We start from the raw sequence: 20,366 nt of genomic DNA on the forward strand, positions 1-20,366 counted from the left end.
CATTAGTGCCTTTAAAGTCTCAGAGAGACCCAAGCAAATATCATAGAATAGAGAAATCACTCCTATATATCTCGTGCACATCACACGTCTTATCTTTTTATTATTATTATTTTTTTTTTTAAATGGGAACCAGGCTGAAATCTACTCTGTAAGTGGACATGAGTATTCTGCCGCCAGCAGCGTTATGAAGATATTTCTGTTTGAGCACGGACTAATCACACCGAACTTGGGGTGTTGGAGAGATCTAAGATGGAGCCCCTGGGGGACTTTCTTTATAGTCAGTGGCGAGAGCTGGGCACTCCCCCAGGGCAGCAGCTCTGACCTTGCATTAAACACGGACGTGGGGATGAGCTGAACTGCCCTCTGCAGGTGTCGGCCCCTTCCTTTGACTATAAAGGGAGCCTGGGTGACTAAGTCAAACTTAGATGTTTGACATTCAGATGCCTGAGCTACAGCAGACGTATCCTGCCTAGACAGGGCACGGCTGGAGGGAACCGTATAAAATATGTTGGACGCTTAATAAGATTTAGTTCATTTCCAAATTTGGAGCTTAAAAAGCCACGGTGGTGTGTGTCTCCCTGCCCCGGTAGCAATTCATCTTGAGGTAACGCAACTCTCTCTCTTTTTCCATGTTTATGTATCTTGTCATTCTATATTCAGGGAGAAACGCCTTGGGTTTCTTCCATAGTTAGAAGAATTTATGAAAAATAAGCGTATTTTTCCTAGTAGCTGAAGTAAAACAGACTTTTTGGAAACAAAATACCTGACTGCTGGCAAATTCACCTCCTCCTCAGGAATTTCAAGGATCGTGGTCCATGTTAGATGGAGATCGCTTGCTCAATCAAGGAATAACATAGTATTTTTTTTTCTGTGCCACGGGTATAAATATTAATTGTCATAGCACACATTCTAAACACTGACTCTAATGATAAATAAATATCACCTGAGGGCCACAGGAAAGGCCTTGGGACATGACAAAATGTTCCAAGTAAAAAAATTGAGGACAAATATTAATAATCTCCAAATCACTATTATTTTTGTACCTCTGGCAATACGTTATCCAGCTGCATCCGAAGAAAACAGTCGTCTCTTTTTATTAAACTGCACGATTTTTAAACACGAGCACTGTAAATCTTATTTGAAGAGCTCTCCAGAAGGAAAATTTTGAGCTGCTCCGAGGCATTTGTAAACTATGTCGTTTTTAAGCCAGACGATAACATGGTTTTGTAACAGGTCACATGAGCCTGGTCCAGCCACGGGAGCAATGCAGGCGTGTGGTAGATGCTTGGGCACCGACCACGGGTGGCTGAAGGTGGGAGCAAAGCTCAGCGTGTGGCGATGTGGCGGAGGAAGGAGCAGCAAGGCGGCGTGGGGAGGGATGGAGAGAGGTGAAATTGCACTGCCCGCATCCCGTCACCAGCACCCTCCCTGCCATAAGATGCATCCCCCTCTGTGTCTGCCTGCACCGCCCGGTGAGCAAGGTCCTCGTTCAGGGATAACAGGCGTTCGCATCCCTTCCATGCATCCTTGGATTAGCTATGTTAATACGTGTCCCAGGAGCATTAACAAAGTATGCTTGTCGGTCCCTAGAAATAACATTGGGGCCACAGGAAGGAATTATAAGCAGTTTCAGGGCTTTAAATCCAAGCTTACAATCACAGTTTGATGGAACAGAAGTTCTGTGACTGCCAGCCGGAGAGGTAAGCATCCCTCACAACTCAAAAATCATTAATTCAACCGAGAGTAAAGATAGCACCATCTTCCTTCATTATCCCCTAATTTAATTGTCACAGATTAAAGCCTGGCATAAATCTGGGCACAGATTCCTGTTGTCAGACTTCAAAGAGAGCTCCTGAAGTCTTCTGCCAGAATCAATGATCATCGCTATATCCTTTTCTCATGCAGCATCTGTATCTTCCCTAACATTAATGAACATTATTTTTGCATGCTTCTGAGCAGACTGAAAAATACACTCTTGAATCACATTTCCCATGTGAGGGTAAAAATGAACCCTTCTACATTTGTTATTCTCCTCTAACAAGGATTAAACCACAGTGTGGATACTAATGAGTGACTTGCAGTTGCCCGCCTCTCACTTTAGTTCAGTCCTCAGGAATATTGAAGATGAAATTTCTCAGCTGAAATCATAACGTGCTCTATGGATTAAATGTTTCAAACCTGTTCTTATAACAAATAATCAAGTTTTTGAGCCTGCTTGCTATGCAGACTTGCAGGCCTCTCAGGTCACTGTTGCCAAGGAGTAATTTTCTTTAAAGTAGACTCGCTTGTCCATTTTATGAAAAAGGAAAACAGAAATAGTGGGTTTCAAGGAACTTGGTGCGAATGATACACATTAATTTCACATCAATTTGCCTCCTCTATGTGCTTTTTCAATATGCACTGTAATTGCTAATTACAAAGAGAATTAGGCTCCAGAGCTGAATTAAGGTAGAAAATACCTGGAAGAATTTCTCATGGAGCTGTAACTGATGATAACCTTGCTTCTAAAAGTATGTCTATTTCTGTTCTCATGGCTATACAACAGTGAAAAGTCAATTACTGCCATATTATCATTGTAAAGCAGAGGTCACAGAGATGATTTTCCGGTGTGTATACGTGTATGCATATCAGTGTCAAGGAAGTACAAGGTAAATTAATATCTTGTCTTTTTACTGCCCTGTTGCTATTCCCCTCAGTACTACAGCAAAGCTCATGCATCTTTATTCCTTTTTCATCCAGTGCAGCTTTATTTATGGGGTGGTATATCTACTTCAGTGCCATACTGGTTGGCCGCAAGGCAGAGGCTATAAACTAAGAGATGTGATTCATTAGACAAGATGCTTTATGCCCCTTTCCAAAAAAAAAAAAAAAAAAAAAAAGATTTCCAAACCTGCAACTGGCTAGTTAAAGGATCTACTCATTCAGTATGAAATAGCGGAAAAGATCCATTGGATGCAGGTCACTCATTTCTCACCAGTCTGCCCGCTAAATGGGAGAAGCATGGTTCCTGTGGTGCCAAGCTGTTCTCATTAGGTCACTGCCTTCTGAGGCTCCAATCGCCAAAACAACCAAACCTCGCTTCTCCAGCAATTAGACAACAGGAGCTAGGAAAACTCTCCAGGAACTTTTTAAATTTTTCAGGAGGACATCTATAGTAGCAACAGTGCAACTGGAGGAAATCAGCCACCGTGTTCCCATCAGAACAGAGATCATTGGTCTCCTTTAAAGTCATGGTTTCTGGGAAAAGTGGCTCTTCAAGAGGATATCAGGAGATCACAAGATCAGCTGATGTGCTCTCTAGGGTGTGCCAGAATTGTTTTCCCTTCAAGGCACGGTCAAAGGACAGCTGAGTTCAGATATGGAGGGGCAGGCATCCCTGGCAACTATCTGTGAGGGACAGCTCTAGTATAAGGGCACGCCATTTCCCCTCAGAGCTTGCCAAAAGCTAGAAACACCTCTGGAATAAGACAGCTTCTTCCTGCTTCAAAACCTGTGGTTCACTTCTGGAAAAAGGACTTTGGATCAAATTATAATTCAGGTTTCATTTAATCTCCCTACCGGGGTTATCTGCGTGTTGGTTTATGACTACCTAAGAACTTGTTTGCAAGCCACAGGACACTGTTAGCATTCAGCCGACCCGTGACTTTGTCATAAACTTGCAGAGGTGCTGCCATGGAGATGCACTTGCAGAGGTGCTGCTGTTGGAGCAGAGGTGTTTGGGCAAATAGGCAAAAGGGGCAGGCTCCTGGTCGCACAATTCATAATGAACTCGAGGAGCCCTTTACCAGGGACTGCCACAGGTACTGGGAACCTAGCACAGTGTAAAAAAAGCAGAAAATACAAACACACACGTCTCAAAGGGGATTTAAAGCACATAGAGACAATGAAAATGTCAGCAATGGAAAGAGATAAACTATAGGAGGAACAGACACCCTCAAAGTTTAGCACATAAGATAAACACCCAGGCCCTGGAAGAGAGTTTCCCTATGGTAGGTCTTTCCATAGTGATCTATTATGTGGTTGCTTATCCTTTCTTGTGAGGTTCATGTTACCATCAGCATGATCCTCGGTCTTTTTTACATATGAACAAGCAATTATGTGCAGATTTCAAATGTTCCCTATGGGAGGATTCATTAAGCTCAGGATCCATCTTTAGTTTTCATTCTTCCTAAGGTGTTGCACGAAATAGATGAAAATAAATGACAATCCCATAATGATACTGAAAAAGTGAACTAAAAATGCTCACAGCTGGACAGGGTATTTGGAGCTGTTTAAAAAGCTGGATAATAATAAAAGAAACCAACAGGTCTTCCCTGTGTCTTAGCTTCTAATGTCCACATAACAGTATTCATGTCCAACAATTTCTACAAGTAAATATAGTCACTTGCATTTTAGCACCAAAATAGACATATCCAGAGACTACAGGAAGTCTGGGCATGATTCAGTTAGATAAGGCAGTCGGTCAAGGTCACAGGAAGCCAAACATTCAATAGAATTACTCATAAAAGTGCTCGATAAGGTGGAATGCACAAATAAACTGCCCCTGATAACCCATAGCAGCTGAAAAGGATCTTTGCCCTTACCTCAAAATTATCACAATTAAAACACCAGTTCATAAGAAAAAAAGACCGTATTTTTTAAGTGAGAAGACCCCAGAGAGAGGATTCTTTCAGCAAAATTTAAAGGAAATATTGAAGAAAAATTATAGTTGTTTCTTCGTGTGTTTTGTTTCTTCCCCCAAAGCTTTCACACTTTCCCACTGCAACCTGCTGAGATGATGTGAGACAGGGCTGGTTACCTCAAATTCGGTATTCGGCCCCATAGAAGAGTGCATTGTAGGAGCTGCCTACAATGCTCAATTGAATTGAGCACAATTTATTAATGTTGTCCTTAGGGTTAAGTTGTGTTACATGGTTCGTGCCAAAAGAGAAGGACTGAGCCATTGCACATTGGGGCGTCTTGGGAAAGGGACCCTGCGAGCTCCAAGAGCAGGTTTCTGTCTGTGGCTCCCTGGCTTTCCTCCCCAGCAGTCTACTTCATAGTTTTCTGTCTCCTTTACAACTCAGACTGGTGGATGCCTTTGTGGGGGTCATTCCCCACCCACTGATACGGGGATGAGCCTAATGACACTCGGTATCTGTTACTTTATGCAAGAATAATAGGGAGGAAATGACCAAACCTCCTGTAATACAGAGAACAATTAAACCTTAAATACCAGCGGAAACACTCAGAAAATCATAGTGCTCCAGTGCTGCTTAGTTGTGGGCTCATTGGGAAGAGCAGAAGGCTCAGACCTTCCCACTGCTGAGGGTCTCCTCTGGGAAGCCCAAGGCCTTGACTTCCCTTGCTTGACTGCTCCCATCCCAACAGCCCAGCGGTGAGCACGGTGCTCGGCTGAGCTCTGAGCCACGTTATGGGAACAATCACCAGGAAACGTTTTCTGCTCCCGTGGCCGTCATGAGGCTGAGCCTTATTTTGCCATGGGAGATGGAAGATTTATCTCTGGGCAATCAGAAATACTCATGCTGAGCTACACACATCACCCACTGGGATTTAGAGATGCAGCGAGCGCTACTCAGGGACCGGAGGGTGTGCCAGCACACACGGCACAGGCTCCACCGCGCTGGCCTGGGGCTGCCACATCTGCTCCTGCAAAAACTTGGGAGGAAGAGGATGGCGCTGAGCGAAGGACAGCTTCGGCAGAGACTCAGGGAGGAAGGGGTGGAGGAGAAGAGGTGCGTTTCTATTGCTGTGCTGCACGTTGATGTGACCTGATGGCAGGCACCATTCCTGCTAATTCTGCGGCAGTGGGCAGGGGCAAGTAGGTTGTGCAGCACTTCACCAAAATGCTTGATCGCTGCTGCCCTCCTGCACATCAGCCAGGGTGGTAGGATTCCAGTGGCATGATTTCAGGTCCAGGGTCTGGCCCAGCTACTCCTTCAGTTAATAATACAGCGTCCACTGGCTTCAGTGGCTGCAATGTCGTGCTCCAGATAACGCAGTGATTGAGTAAAATTCTGCCACCCAAAAGTAGGCAGTCAAACAACTGTGTGACAACTTTCCTTTCTGGATGATCACTGGAGTTAGTAAGGAGACGAAAACCATTTTAGTAGACCTTTCTGCCTGTATTTATTTTGTTTTTTTCTTCTTCCTTTTCTTTGCAAGCAGAGATGGACTCTGCAGGTCCTGGTGATCACGGAGGAAACAAACAACCTCCTTGAGAAGAGAAGGGGCAGGTTTGCATAACAAGCGTGGTTTGGCTTGTGGCGTAGCATGGTGCCTGCCAGACCTACATCGGATGAGGTTGCAAACCTGCCTTCAATGTGTTTTCCAGAGTCCTTTAGGCAATCTTTGTAAACAGCTGTAGCTGCTATCTAGATCCGAGGCTGCAGGCACCTGACGTGGATGATTCCTGCCTCCTTAGGACCTGTTATCTCTTCTCTCCTATCCAGCACCATTTATAGATTTGGGGGCTGCTGGAAGGCTGGGAGCCAAAGGTTACATCCAATGTTGGCTGCTAAAAGGAGGTGGAGAGGGAGGGAATGCAAGTCACTGAGCACTCCTGCTCTCTTTTCCCATGGCAGCTCCTTGGAGAGGTTTCTCTGACTCTGGGCAGCCCGTTGTGCAGAGAGAGAGCAGCCACAAGCACCGGGCTTTCCTTATCGAAAGAGTTATTTCCGACCCAGAAAGAGGAGCATTTTCTGCTGTAGCATATCTCAATGAGTTCACAGTGCTTCCTGAAATCTTTTTTTCTGGGTAGAGTCCTGTGGGAAGAATATGCAAGTTCCTCCGCCTCAGCTCTGCAGTTTTATTACAGCTCAGTCAAAACACTGCGGTGCCAATTCTCTTCCATTTTTTTGCTAATTGTTAAAGGAAATATCTTAATTGTGTAGAAGAACGTGCAAGTGTAACATATGACTTATTATCGAGAACCCATTTTTTTATGCACCGTAAAACTCCATCTGTCCTGTCATCTGGAGTTGGCTACTTCTCCTGTAGCACACAAATGCAGATCAAGAATAATAAGTTTTAAATATCCAGTGCATTAAGCAAAGCAGGCTCTGATTTTATTTAACAGAAAGTGTTGGAATAGCAGTTTTATTGCTGTGCTGTGAGGGTAGCGCGTAGGAGTTTCTGTTCCTGATGTCAAGTAATTTAACCCCCAAATCTGTGAAACTGTGGACAGTTCTTGTGGGATACACGAGATCCTTTGATCACTGGCCAGGCACTTCACGTCCTCATGGTCCGACGTCTGCGCTGCTTGCTATCCTGGCCCATATTCTCCCTGGGAAGGACCCCGTTGACTCTGTTATTCTTAGTGTCTTCTCAGGTTGTGTTTTTAGCAATGCAAGCTCTCTTGTTGCACGCAGGTTTTGATCAGCTCTTAAGGGTTAGAGTGACTTAGATGTACGCGAAGGAGCCAAAATAGTGCCCTTCCAGGAAGATCTGTTTAGTCTTGTTACACCATATATTCTGTGGTAGGAATCTGAGAGGGAAACAATGGGAAATATTTAAGAATAAAAACAAACAAACCAACATATTTTATTTTTTTTCCTGAGGCCGCACATGTAACACACCTGAAAGACAGGTAATTCTTCTAGTATAAGAAAAAATAGAAAATGAAACAAGAACACAAAACCCAACAACAGCAACAACAAAACCATAAATAGATTTGAGCAGTAGAGTACATCGAAGGAAATGTTCTCTCTCTTCAAAGCCGATGTGAGTTTTGCCACTGCTTTTTACCCTTCTGCTGCTACCCCCCATGCATGGTTGACTTGACCAAGGCTTCTTGGGGACAGGCCCAGGTGAGGGGCCTCCTCCTGGTGCCACCTTGCTCTCACGGGACAGCTCTGGGCATGCACGGCAGCAGTGCTGGGGGGCTCCCAGCGGGAGAAGTGACAGTGGTGGGAGATGTAGGCGATCCAGCCAGCCAGGTGTGTTTGTACATATAATAACTATGAGCAGAAAAACAAGCTATCGGGAGAGAAGTGATGTAGATGGTATAAATACTTTTTTCCTAGAAGGCTAAATATAGAAGACAAAGATACCGGGGCTAGCAAGGAGAAATGCAGCCTCTTTCTCCAAAACGAAGCAAGGATGCATTCTGCACAAGGGGTGTGAATTCTCAGACAGACTCAAAAAGGAAAAGTGATGAGGTCCCAGCCACCACCAGGCAATTCATGCCAGCACAGCACGCTTGTGCTGCTGCTGACAGTCGCTCCACCACCGGACACCAGCCTGGTGTCTGGGCAGGCTGGCTGGGCGAGGGCTTTTTGCCATGTCCCAGTTTGTACCAAAGGATGGAGGAAGGACTCTCTAAGGAAGGAGAGGATTTTCAGGGATAAAGGAAAGACAAACAGAACTGGAGAGGAGTGTATAAACAAGCACCCGGCGCAATGAAACCATGAATGCGGGCAGTCCCTGGTGTGGAGGTTGCGGAGGGGGCCGGTGAACGCCGGCTGCCCCCGGATTAAGAGCAGCGGGGATCCGTAATCCCACGCAACTCCCGCAGTCCCTGCCTGCCGGGGTCAGCTGAGGACTGCAGCGGCTGGGAAGCACGGCCGGCATCGCCAGGGTAATTCCGCCTTCCTCCTCCCTGCCGTCACTCCGGAGGCCAGGCGGGTCTGCGTGCCTCCAGCCGTGCACATTTCGGGAGGTTCGCCCAGGAACAGGGGAATTCGGAGGGAACGCATCGGGATTCGAGCTGCATGAGAGCGGTGACCTGCCACGACCCCTTCCTTTTGCTGCTGTCAGCTCACCGAGCGCGGCTGTCCCCTTGGCTGAACTGACACCGTTCTGTCAGATTTGGGGCTGTTTGATCACGCAGATGTGTGTCCTCGGGATGCGCCCAAAGATCACTCTTCGCTTGCGACTCAAAGGCTTTCAGGAGGAAAAAGAGTGCATTTGAGGCACTGCGGTGCCTAGCTCTTGCTCTTAAATCTGGGTTATTTGTGCTGGAGTGAAACGCTTGCTATAAACTCGAGCAGAAGCTGGATTTGGTCAGCTGGCCTGCACCACACATGCACACGTGTATGTGGAGGTTCCCAAATGCCACAGGATCGCTACACAGGGAAATACAAGCAGCAGAGAAACATTCATGGGGGGAAGCAGCAATCACGGAAAACAAACAAAATGCAGGTTCCTAATTCATAAGCTCAGTGCTAGCACTAATATATAAATTGGCCATAGCAGGGATTTTTTCTTCTAATTGAGAATAAATGGAGCACAGTGGTGCCAAATCCCATCATTCCCCCTAGGGGTAGCACCCAGCTCTTATAGGACTGCCACAATGCAGAGGGTAAGTTTGCAGCTCAAAACCTGCCTCCGCTCATTTGATTTGCTTTTGCGTTTCCTCCTTTCTGCCAATACCGCCGTGCTGCGTGGAAAGAAAGAGCTAATTTAACATGGCGCTCAGCCGCACGCTGCCTGCGGAGCCTGGGGGAACGCTTTCCTGGGGGGGTTCTGGGGAGGTGAGCCAAAATTAAGGCGAAATGGTGTATGCTGCAGCACAGATTCAGCACGGTTTTCTGCCTCGTAGCAGCCACTCGCAGGGTTCAGCTGCCGGAATTGCACAGGTGAGGGGGATGGAGCTGCCTCTGATATTCTGGAATAAATTCTCTGGTGTTATTTTCCCAGCCTGCCCTTTCTCCCCTCCGAAAGGAATCAGCAAACACCGCGCTCACGGTGCTCAGCTGTCAGGAGTGGTTTTCCTGCGGGCGCAGGGATGCAGGCAGCGCTTGCATTTGGAGAAAAAGAGAGGTGTTTAGATGGTAGAGAGACCTTGGCACTGGCTGCCCAGCTCGTCCCTTTGCAGGGAGATGATCCTGCGCTGCTCGGAAGGAAGAAAAGCATAAATTCGCATCATGTTGGGGCCTGCTACGTGCATTCTAGTTTTTAGTCCCCCACGGCTGTCCCAGCTCTTATCTTGGGTATGTCTCCTTCGCAAAAGGAAAAAGCATCAGGAACAACTGTCAAAACAAGGCAGAGTTTTGCCTGCAGGAAGATGAGTGATGTTGCTGCAACCCACGGTCTGAATGCCATGTGAAATACCAGTTAAAATAGAATTGTTTGCATAAAATAAAGCACAAAGTTTTCCTAAAGCCTGATGTTATTTACAAATAAACATTCCCTGAATGAAAAACCCTGGGCACATATGATTTGTAAAATGACAAAAAAGTCAAACGATCACACAAGCTTATTTTTCACAGAGGATTTTTGGCTTGCTCACTGTCCCGAGTATTAAATAGCACCTCTGTGCTTCTGAATGTTATCAACAGCTACTGTTTCCTTGACAAAACCATAAGAGAGAAATAAATCTCATAAAGAGATTGCTAGGCAGCTGTTCGCCAATGGCTAAATGCTTGCAAGAGTTACACAGCATTATCTCTGTGTTCGTGCAGCTCAGCACTTGACTAGGAATCGGGGGATCTGAGCTCAGCTTCTGCAGACCACCTGGCTGCCTAGCACATTTTGGTGCATTTACCAGCATTAGATCCCATTTTGAATGATTTACATCACCTGCACCAGCATACAAAACCCCAATCCTTCTGTATCAGGGCAGGAAAGAAAAAAAAGAAAAAAAAAAAAAAAAAAAGGACAGCTAGTAATATGCGAGTGCCTTTCAGTGCAATAAATGAATAAATTTTATTTGGCATAAAACTCTCTATGCCTACCATGGAAGGATGCTACACACTTTCTGCTGTCATGAAGCTGATCTTCCCTCCTACTACCCAGAAAATACATAGAAACGAGTATAATAGGGCATCTTTTGGTGTGGTGTTTTTTTTTGGTAGCACTCACGAATAATGCCCGCAGAGCTTTGACAATGCTGGCAGTGAGGTGGGACTGGAGAGCAGTGCAGATGTAGACGCACCAGTGCTGATGGGCTGCAGTGCCCTGCAAATGGATGGGGACAGCAGGGCACTCAGCCCACCTCCGATGGGGAAGGTATCCCCGCTAGCACCAGTGCTGCTGGCAGCAGATCAGCCTCACCACGCACCATGGAGCAGACCCATACCTGAAGGGGACATCTCACCTCCAGGCAGAGCAGGCAGCCTGGCTGCAGTCCCACCACCACCTCGATCTGCATCACTGCTGCCTCGTGTGAGCTGAAAGTGCTTGTCAGGAGATGCTGGATGAGAGGTCACCACCCAGGAGATGGTGGATGAGAGGTCACCACCTGGGGCTCAGCCGCTCCATCGCTCCATGCTGACCCAAGCTGGAGATGCTGCCTGTGGGGCCGTACATCCCTGCCCCATCCCTGGCAGCAGCACCAGCGTGTAGGTGGCTGGCAGGGACCCCTGTGCAAAAGCAAACCCCACTCACTGTGCAGCCCCCTGGAGCTGGTCAGGGGACCCGGGGAGAGCACATGGCCAGTGAAACAACACATTCATTCATGGTCGTGAAATTGCCCCTGATAAATGAGGGTGCCAGCTCTCATTGTTAATCCAGTGATGGTTGTGAGAGGCCTGGATCTACAGTGTCAGATTGGTGTGCTCTGCATGGGGATGCTGTGAATCCCCCTCTCCAGAAAATATTAAGAGCAGACTATACAAACCTCTGTTAAGGTTTGTTAAATGGTTAAAACACTGAGCTGCAGGGTCTACCTAAGGTGGAGCTAACCCCATCCCGGGACTAGAGGCAAGACTGGATGTCTCTTACAGCCATTCCCTCTATGCTGGAGCCCAACAAAATGTTCATAGAAACAGGCAGGGAAGGAAATCACTGTACAAATAATTGTGGTGTGTTACTGTTCCCTTAAAAGCATAGCTGCAAGAGGAGACTTCAAGCAGATTTGGGTTAATCAAGTGAAGCTATGCCAGTCTCATGCTTGACATATGCATGCACTCAGGCATGACTCACCTTTCAAACAATGATTCATCATTAGTTTTTCCTGTGGGTTTGTATGTCTTTTGTCCATCCTCGTTACAGTCTCTTGCCATCATCTCACAAATGCAGTGATGGTTAAAACAACATTAAAATTAGACTTCTAATTGGGGCCGTCTCTGCAGCACACGCAGTGAGGGCAGAGAGGTCGCATGCCTGTTGTTCTGATGAGAAAGGGGGAAGCGGGCTGCAAGTGATTGTTAAAAATGGGGAAAAGGGAGAAGGAAAGGGGCTGGGGCGGCTGTAAAAGTGTTGATTCTGGAAGGACAATGTTGCCAAGCAATGTGATCGTACATTCAGTTACTGCATAAGGAGCTGTAGCAGTTGGGTGAGCCTGTGAGGAGTAATACTGGTTAAAAGCCTCAGAGTTTTGCATGAGCATGAGTTTGAAGAGCTGAGGGTCACACCCTCTGCCCCTGCAGTGCTCAAGTGCCTGCCTGGTAAGACAGCATTAGATATGTTGAAGCGTTTGGCTTATTCCTTCCTCGGCACAACACACTGTACAGCCTCCTGTGCTGTGCATGGCAGGAAGGAGCAAGGAGCCTTCCAGGGAGCTTGCAAGAGGCTGTGCTGCCAGCAAGCAGATCTTTTGGGCCACCTTACCACTTGAAAAAGAACTTACCCTCTGCCAAATTGTTCAGTAATCTTCCACATGCCACTCTGAGGTAGTAAACAGAATACAATTCTGCATCACAAATAGTGAAGATCAAGGAAAACTATTTTCTTTTTAGGTAGACTTTGCAGCTCAGTGTTTTAGCCATTTGTACTTTGGCAATTGAAATTTGGCCAGAAGATTGAGGATCTCTGCATGGAAAGAAAGAAAATACAAGTCTCTTTTCATTTCAAGCACCCAGGTCTGTTTGTGTAAGCAGAGGATAAGAGTTTATAGTGGATTACAGGTCATCATTTGTAATGGCATTTGCTCTTAAATGGTTACCAGTTTTATTATCTGTACCCATTAAAAGCGGATTTGAAGGAAGGGATATTAACAGTAATGCCAGACTATACATATGTTTTGTTTCATACCGTAGAGTTCTAAAGGGAGAAATGAGCTTGGCAATAAGAATTTTTTTAATCCAACTTTTACTTTTAATAATATTTTAAAACTACATTACTTGCCCTGTTTCCCTTTGTTCCACCTGCTTCCTTTTTCTACTTCATTTTCTTTCTCTCTATATAGTTTATGCCTCTTCTTTTGTATGTCAAGCTTGTAATGTATTTAACGTATTTCTTCAGAATCCAGGACTTTTCTCCCTTTTGAGTCAGTCTGCTCTCATCTCTCTTTCTCTGCAAGGAAGTCTCCTCTTTCTGATTATGTCTTTCTTTAGCTGCTTGTTCCCCATTTCTTCCCTATTTAAAACATTGCTAAGACTTCCCTTTTCTTCCCTTTGTTAAATGTATCTCTTAAGGCACTGCTCCTCTTCCCGTGCCTATCTGCGCTCGTTCCCTCATTTACCTGCTCTTTCAAATGCTCAGAGCTTCTCCCCTTTGTTCTCTGCTTTCCATCCCTTCCACTCCTCACCTCTCCTTGTTCTCTCCTCACCCGAGCCTCTCCTACCCCTCTTTTCACCCTTCTTTTGTCTCTTCAGCATTGCATACACTCTTCTGCCCATTTCTCTACTTTTTTTTTTTTTTTCTTCTTTCACTCAAGGGGATGATCAAAGCCTGAAGACTCTATTTCTGACTCCCTGGGGACTGTTGGGGAATAAATCTCTCTTTCCAGGAGACCCCAAAGAAAGAAAAACTGGGAGAGATGGTGGGATCTTCACTGTATTGCCTGAGACCCCAGGGGAGGATAAAAACTTTCATGGCTTGCAGGGAAATTTTCTTCTCTAGGTCTGCCAGTGCGAACAAAGTCACGGGCTTCACTGGGCTGGCCTCCTACCCTGTGAGAGCACCCCTCTCCACCAGCCTTGGCCATCCCCTCCATGCTTCCCAGCCAGTGAGGCCAGATCCTGATACCTCCCCTCCCGTGGTGTTGGCACCCCACAGACATCCTTTGGCTCTATTGCTCTTTGAATACTATGGTGTGTGTACACCAGCACCTGTCATGCCCTGTGCCCTCCTGTGGGGACCAAGCCACTTCAGGCCCATCAGCTTGCTCATTTCCAATGTCTCTTCCAGACTCTGGTCTATGTCTGTAGGCTGCTGGGAGGAAATCTGATCCCCACAGGCCTAGGTCCTTTCTTCAGGGAAGAGATAAGGAGAGGGAGACCTCAGGTTGTCTTGTGTTTCTGTAGAATCACAGAATGGTTTGGGTTGAAAGGGACCTTAAAGACCAGCTGGTTCCAACCCCCTGCCATGGGCAGGGACACCTCCCACCAGACCAGGTTGCCCAAAACCCCATCCAACCCGGCCTTGAACACTTCCAGGGATGGGGCATCCACAGCTTCTCTGGGCAACCTGTTCCAGGGCCTCACCACCCTCTGAGAGAAGTATTTCTTCCTGATACCTAACCTAATTCTACCCTCTTTATTTTGTAGCCATCATTCCCTGTCCTGTCACTGCCCTCCCTGATAAAGAGTCTCTTCCCAGAGAACTGAGGTCTGAAAACAAAGCTGGCAGACCTCTGGGTGGTAAGGCCTTGGAAAGTGGACACTGGCTCCTGCTCTGTGCTCTGTGCACATGGGGTGTAAACAAGTCTTGGAAGTGTTTCTGTAGTGGTAGTAATCAGTAATAATTGGGAAAGCGATTATTTATCACTGCCACGCTACTAAAGAAATTCACCACACTGAAAGCTCCAGAAGGGACCGAAGAGCAGGAAGGGAGGAGGACCAAAGGAGGACATGGAGAAGGGAGGCACGTGAGGACGAGATGCACAGGGCACCACTGGCAGAAGGGCACCAGGCCCTGTGCTGCCCGGCCTAGGAGAGAGAACACGTGTTAAGACCAAGCAATTACTGCGGGGCTGAGCCAAGCATGACATGGCGTTTAGTTAAGGCCAGCAGTCTCTGGTGCCTGGTGGGGCCTGGAGAGAGCCCTGTCACCATCTGTGCAAACTGGCCCTTCATCACTGGTGTCCTGGTGCATTCAGCCCTTCGGGAGTGGCTGGGAACGGTCCCGTCACCTCAGCGGTTTTCTGTCAGGCCTGGTGTGAATATTACGAATTACGCAGAAACACGCAATGAGGTTCCCTGCAGACTCCTAATTAGCCATTGTGTGGTGGCATTTCTCATCTGACTGCTCGATGCGATGAACGTGCCGTAACAGGGCTTGCCCTTGACAGGCTGTTTGTGGGGTACTGCCCGTGCCATCGTGGCTGCCCTTGCCCGTGGTCCCCTTCCTGTGCCACCACCTGCTCCCAGGACAGGCTGAAGGGCAGCGGGTGGCCCACAGGTGGCTGAAGGAGAAAAGCCAGGTTCTTCAGAGTCTTTTTGACTTACGGGATCAATATTTGTATAATATTCCTGTCAAAGGACTATATGTTTGTTATGGGATTAAATATTTCGGTGCTGCTGCAGTGACTTCGCTAGCCTTCAGCGCCCGGGGCTGCTGGTAATGAGCCGGAGTTGCACACCATGCTGAATTATTATTGCTAACACGTTTAGATGCAGCCTCGTACCTGATGAATGACACCTGCTGTGAAAACTGAGTGATGCTATTTTGGGAAGGTATTTATCTGGTATTTGGAGGGTAGCTCTAGACGTATGCAATTCAAACGCGTTTCTTTAGGTAGGGTAGTGATTCTTACATTATCATATTCGATGAAAGTGTGTCTGCAAGTATGTCTTCTGTATGTGCCGTATGTGTGCAAAATATGTATCCTAGATACCTAATGGCAATGGCAGATCTAAGCTGTAAATAAACTGATAAGTCAAATGTGTATTATTGGGCCCAGATCACTAAAATCGGTAGGAGCTGAGCCTGGAAAGGAGCACAAGATTGGATCACCCATAATAAAGAAAAACATTATTATTTCCTTTTTGGAGATTAAAGCAATATTACAGATTTAAAATTGGATGACATTTTGAGCACCATTTGGAAAATCATGTTACAGATTTGCCAAGGCACTTTCAGCTTAAAAATGCCTTCTGGAAAAGTTCTTGGTATTTCTTTTGAAATCTGCAGGTACTTCCTGCCTCTCCATTCTCCCTTCTTCTATTGCCCTTTCTCTTTCTAATTGTACTCCACAAGAAAAACAAAATAAACTGATAAAATATTTATGGACAGTATTTACTCCAGCAGGTTTTTTATTGTTTTTGTTAGTCTGCTTGTTTGTTTGTTTTTACTTTTCCTGACTTGCAGATGAAAGTAGGAATTTATAGAGGGTGTAAGTGTGTTTGCACATCTGTCTTGCTTGATCCTTATTGATGTAGACGTTACCTGGACAATATTTAGAGAAGGCTTGAAGTTAGATGATGCACATGGCTTTTGGGATTTCTTTTGTCATGAGACACCACCTTTTTTCCCAGTAGTGTCACTTACACATTCAAAACAAACCAATGAAAAAAAAACAAAAACACCTTTCTCTCTTCCATGAAAAACAACTGAAGTTTCCAAACAGCGAGGTTTGGCATGTCCCAGGGCTTTGTGGCAGGCACATGCATCGCTGTCACTGAAAACACGACTGGCACTGCAGTCAGCAGTGTCCTGCTCCAGGATGAGTCAAGGAAGCACCTCGGACCTGCAGCATGCAAGGGATGCTACCAGGACTGCATGCTGGCAGGACTATGAACTAAAGCCAAAACAAAGCCAAAGACTAGCCTGGTTCTGAAACTTCCACTCCTTGTGGTTGCATTCATGATTCTTCTGCCGATGTCCTGCAGCACATTTCCCAGGCAGGTGCCCAGCTCCTAGGCTGGCTCCCGGGAGCAGTGGAGCTGAGACAGCCAGGTCTGGGTAAAGCTCTTGGGCTCCTCTGTCCCTCTGTCACCAGACACACCAGAGCCACCCAGACTGTGCATGATGAGAGTGCTGGGGGTGGGAGGGATGTACCTTTGCTGTGCGAGAGCATCTCCCTGGCTTTTGACTGGGGCTGCCTCTCCGCTGCACTCCCAAGAGCAGGCAGAGCCCCTTTACCTGCAGTGTGATGTATAGGTGCATGTTTAAACCAGCTGCCCAAGGCCATAGTGCTGGCATCCCAATCAGAGCCCATAGTTCTATGCCTAGCAGACCACAGGTTTGTTCTCAGGATTTTACTTGATAGCACACTTCCACATGAGTTAGAGTTGCTCACGGACTAAGATTCATCAGCATGCTTTTGAGATGCACATGGTGCTCTTGCAAATCTCATTTCCCTTTTTCCCTCCAAAAGGCAGCTAGACTTTTAGTTCCTTTTAATAAAAAAAAAAAAATCCCATCAGCATAGCTCAAGATAATCACTTTCCTCTTCTTAATTAGTAAATTACTTACCAGTAAAGTAAAAATGATTTTACCCAATTTTGTTGCACAATTTCTTCTTCTTAACTTCCAAACTAAATACCTTGCTTCACAAAACTCTTTTTTACAATACCATAATGGTGTATTATGGGATCTCAGATTTCTCTAAACAGCCTTAGGTGCTTAACACATATATTCTTTAAACTGTGTAATTTTGCTCCTCACAGTGGGAAGCAGGCATCATTCATAAAGTTCCTATTTCCTCAGGAGATCAGCACTGACTAATGCTCTGCACAATTAAGCATTTTAATTGTATATATGAAATGTTGAACCTGGAGCTTTTTCCAGACCAGGTCTTGATTTGAAAAACTATAAGGAAGGCAGGTGCTTCAGGAAGCTAATTTGTTTAAAATGGTTCATTTCCCCATCCCACTTAAAATGTATTGGATAATATAGCATGTCCCAAAAGAAAGGGTTCAGCGAAAAGCTGTGATTCACTGATAGACTGAACATATGCACCGCACTAGGAGTCATGTGGGAAAAGCAGGGCTTTCACATTAGCACCCAGAGTTTGAGATCCCAAGTTTTTCTTCAGACATAATAAGGAATCTGTTCTAAAGCAAACTGAGTTCTCTGTAATTTATGTTACATTTATTGGTACTAATTTCTCATGCTCTTCTATCAGTTTCCAATCTTCCTCTCAGTAATCTGCACTCAATTTTTCAGTGCATATTCCTGTTGATGGTTGAAATTATCTCTCATAAGTACTATTCAGCAGATCTATTAAATACATAAAGAGTATTTACTGTGAAATTCATCTGAAATTCTTCTAGTTAATTTCCCCAGGTTGCGTTAAGCAATGTGTGAGTAATACAACAATAGAAGCGGAGTATCGTCTCCTTATTTTATCACTGAATAACAAAATTACCTACTAAAATGACCTAAACTAAGTATACTTCCATCAACATATTAAAAAAGGCATGTATACCCTCTATCTAGAACTGCAAGGTAATGACCATTAGGGTTGTGCATTTTATTATGGCCGTATTAAAAACTGCTGTTAAACATGATATTCTGTGATGACTGAAATACTTGTTAAGGCTTTAAGGTGACATGAAATATATAGACAAGCTTTATCTAAACTACGGGTTCACAATATACATTTACAAATATTTATATTTTAAGATGTACAAATTTCATTCCTAAGTAATGAAAACTGAAGATGCCCCTAATAATGCATTTGACTTGACTTTGTGAATGGTAAGGATTTCAAACTTTGGATCTCTTGTGAGAATTCAAACAAATGGGGAAAGAGATTCTGATCATCCTACATCTTATTGTTTTACAGGAACTGACAAACTCATGTACTAAGAATGTCTGGCCAAATCAAAGGAATCTGTTGGGCGAATAGCCAGTATTAGATCTCTAAAGATTATTTTTTTTTTCTTCCCAGATATTTCATATTCTTTAGGGACATCTTCCCACACTGAGCTCTCACTCAGGTTCCTGCAGCTGATTCTCATATACACTAATGTCTCCTCAAACATTTGCAACTCATTATAAATAACATTTGTTCTGGCAGAAATAGAATACAATATAAAGCTATAAAATCAGAAAAGTGGTGGAGAAATGAGTCCAGAATGACACTTTACTATTTCTCATGATGCTAGAACAAGGAGATACCTCTGAGAAACACATTTGAAGCAAACCAAAGGAATATCAATTTTTCACAGATTAAATTGAAATTGTGGAGCTTACTGTCACAGCAGGAGGTCCTGAATTTCACATCTTGAAGAAACACATGTTGAGACCATCCACGGGATGGACAGATTCCAAAAGGGTTTGAATGGCTTCATCAAGGAGGGAGCCCATAGGGACACTACAAAGAGTTGCCGGGATGTGCCCAGACTTTTGATTGCTGGAAGTTGCAAAGGGCACAGAAAGGGAAGGATCACTTCCTCTTGAACTATTTCCTAATCGTCTGTGTTGAAAACTGGGTGCGAGGTTAGATGGACCTCGACCCTGGCCTAATTCAGGCTTCTTAAGCCACTATGATACATGATGGTGCCAATCAGCCCCACTATTTAAGGCAGGCTATTTCAGGATCATTTTCTTTGGATGGTGCATTCGGGTATTCTGTAGCACATTTAATTTTAGTTCTCAGGAGTCTGAAAGATCAAATACGTTTCATCTATGTGAAGCATATTCTGAAGCAATTTATTCTGTTTTGAGACCTGTCACTTCAATGTTCAATCCTGACGGAATGAGAAGTTCTGCACTGAAGTAATGCACGCAGAACAGAAGGCCAGACACCTGCCCAGATGAGTTTGACCTAATAAGCCTGATAGAGAGGGATTTAATTACTGATACAGACACCTAAATTTAGGGGACTGGAGTAAAGATATCTGTCCATGATCTAGGTTTCTCGGCTCCCATTGTAGTCAAGGGAAATTCATCAATAGGTAATGGGGTTTAGAGAGACAATTCTTTATAGGGTCATATAAGACATTATAAGATAAACTCCCATATTTTCCTAGCTGGGTTACCTCAGGCTCAACTGACCTTATCCATTAGATGTCCAGTGACTATAACAGAAGCTCAGACACCCAGCTGACATGTAGACACTGAAATTTGGAACTGTTACTGGGAAGACGGACTCATTCATAATTTCAGTTAAACCCTGTGGAGTTATAAATAATTAATCTGTGCTGAATGGATTTGGTATTTTCAGGAGCCCCAGATCTCCCTCATACCAATCAATGGCTCTTTTTTCCATGGAAAGGAATGGTTATTTCAGGAGAACATGGTGCTTTAAGATGCATATCGTTCATTGGATTTCTTCTGTAACAGCAGCTAGGAGCCTGGGTTAAACTCCCCCTTCTTGGTAGACAGAGGGGCTGTACCTTGCCAGCTGGAAGCACCAAATGAGTTCTTGAGATTTGCAGGTAAGTCTCTTTTTCTGACTTTTTAGAAGATTTTCAAAGCAATGCATACTTTCGGAAAGGTGATACATTATGACTGTGTCTACATAGACAGCTTGCAATTTCCAAAAGGCTTGGAGTCATCATCTCAATGTCTCCAAAACTACTTAAAACTTGACTTGCAGCCTTGATATCCACCTCTGAGGGGATGTGGGTGAAGCAAGCAGGACAGGAGTG

At 45.1% G+C, this 20,366-nt stretch overlaps 1 long non-coding RNA gene across 1 annotated transcript; it reads right to left on the reverse strand.

Annotated features, from left to right (window-relative positions):
• Window positions 1–1,069: 1,069 nt before the first annotated feature.
• On the reverse strand, window positions 1,070–19,306 carry LOC136787067 (uncharacterized). The gene is made up of 2 exons (XR_010826805.1): window positions 18,967–19,306; window positions 1,070–7,486 (listed from the first exon to the last, which is right to left on the reverse strand). It is a non-coding gene; the product is annotated as an uncharacterized lncRNA (long non-coding RNA).
• Between the last annotated feature and the right edge of the window lie 1,060 nt (window positions 19,307–20,366).

Source organism: Anser cygnoides, chromosome 1 (assembly GCF_040182565.1).
Source record: "Anser cygnoides isolate HZ-2024a breed goose chromosome 1, Taihu_goose_T2T_genome, whole genome shotgun sequence".
NCBI lineage: Eukaryota > Metazoa > Chordata > Aves > Anseriformes > Anatidae > Anser > Anser cygnoides.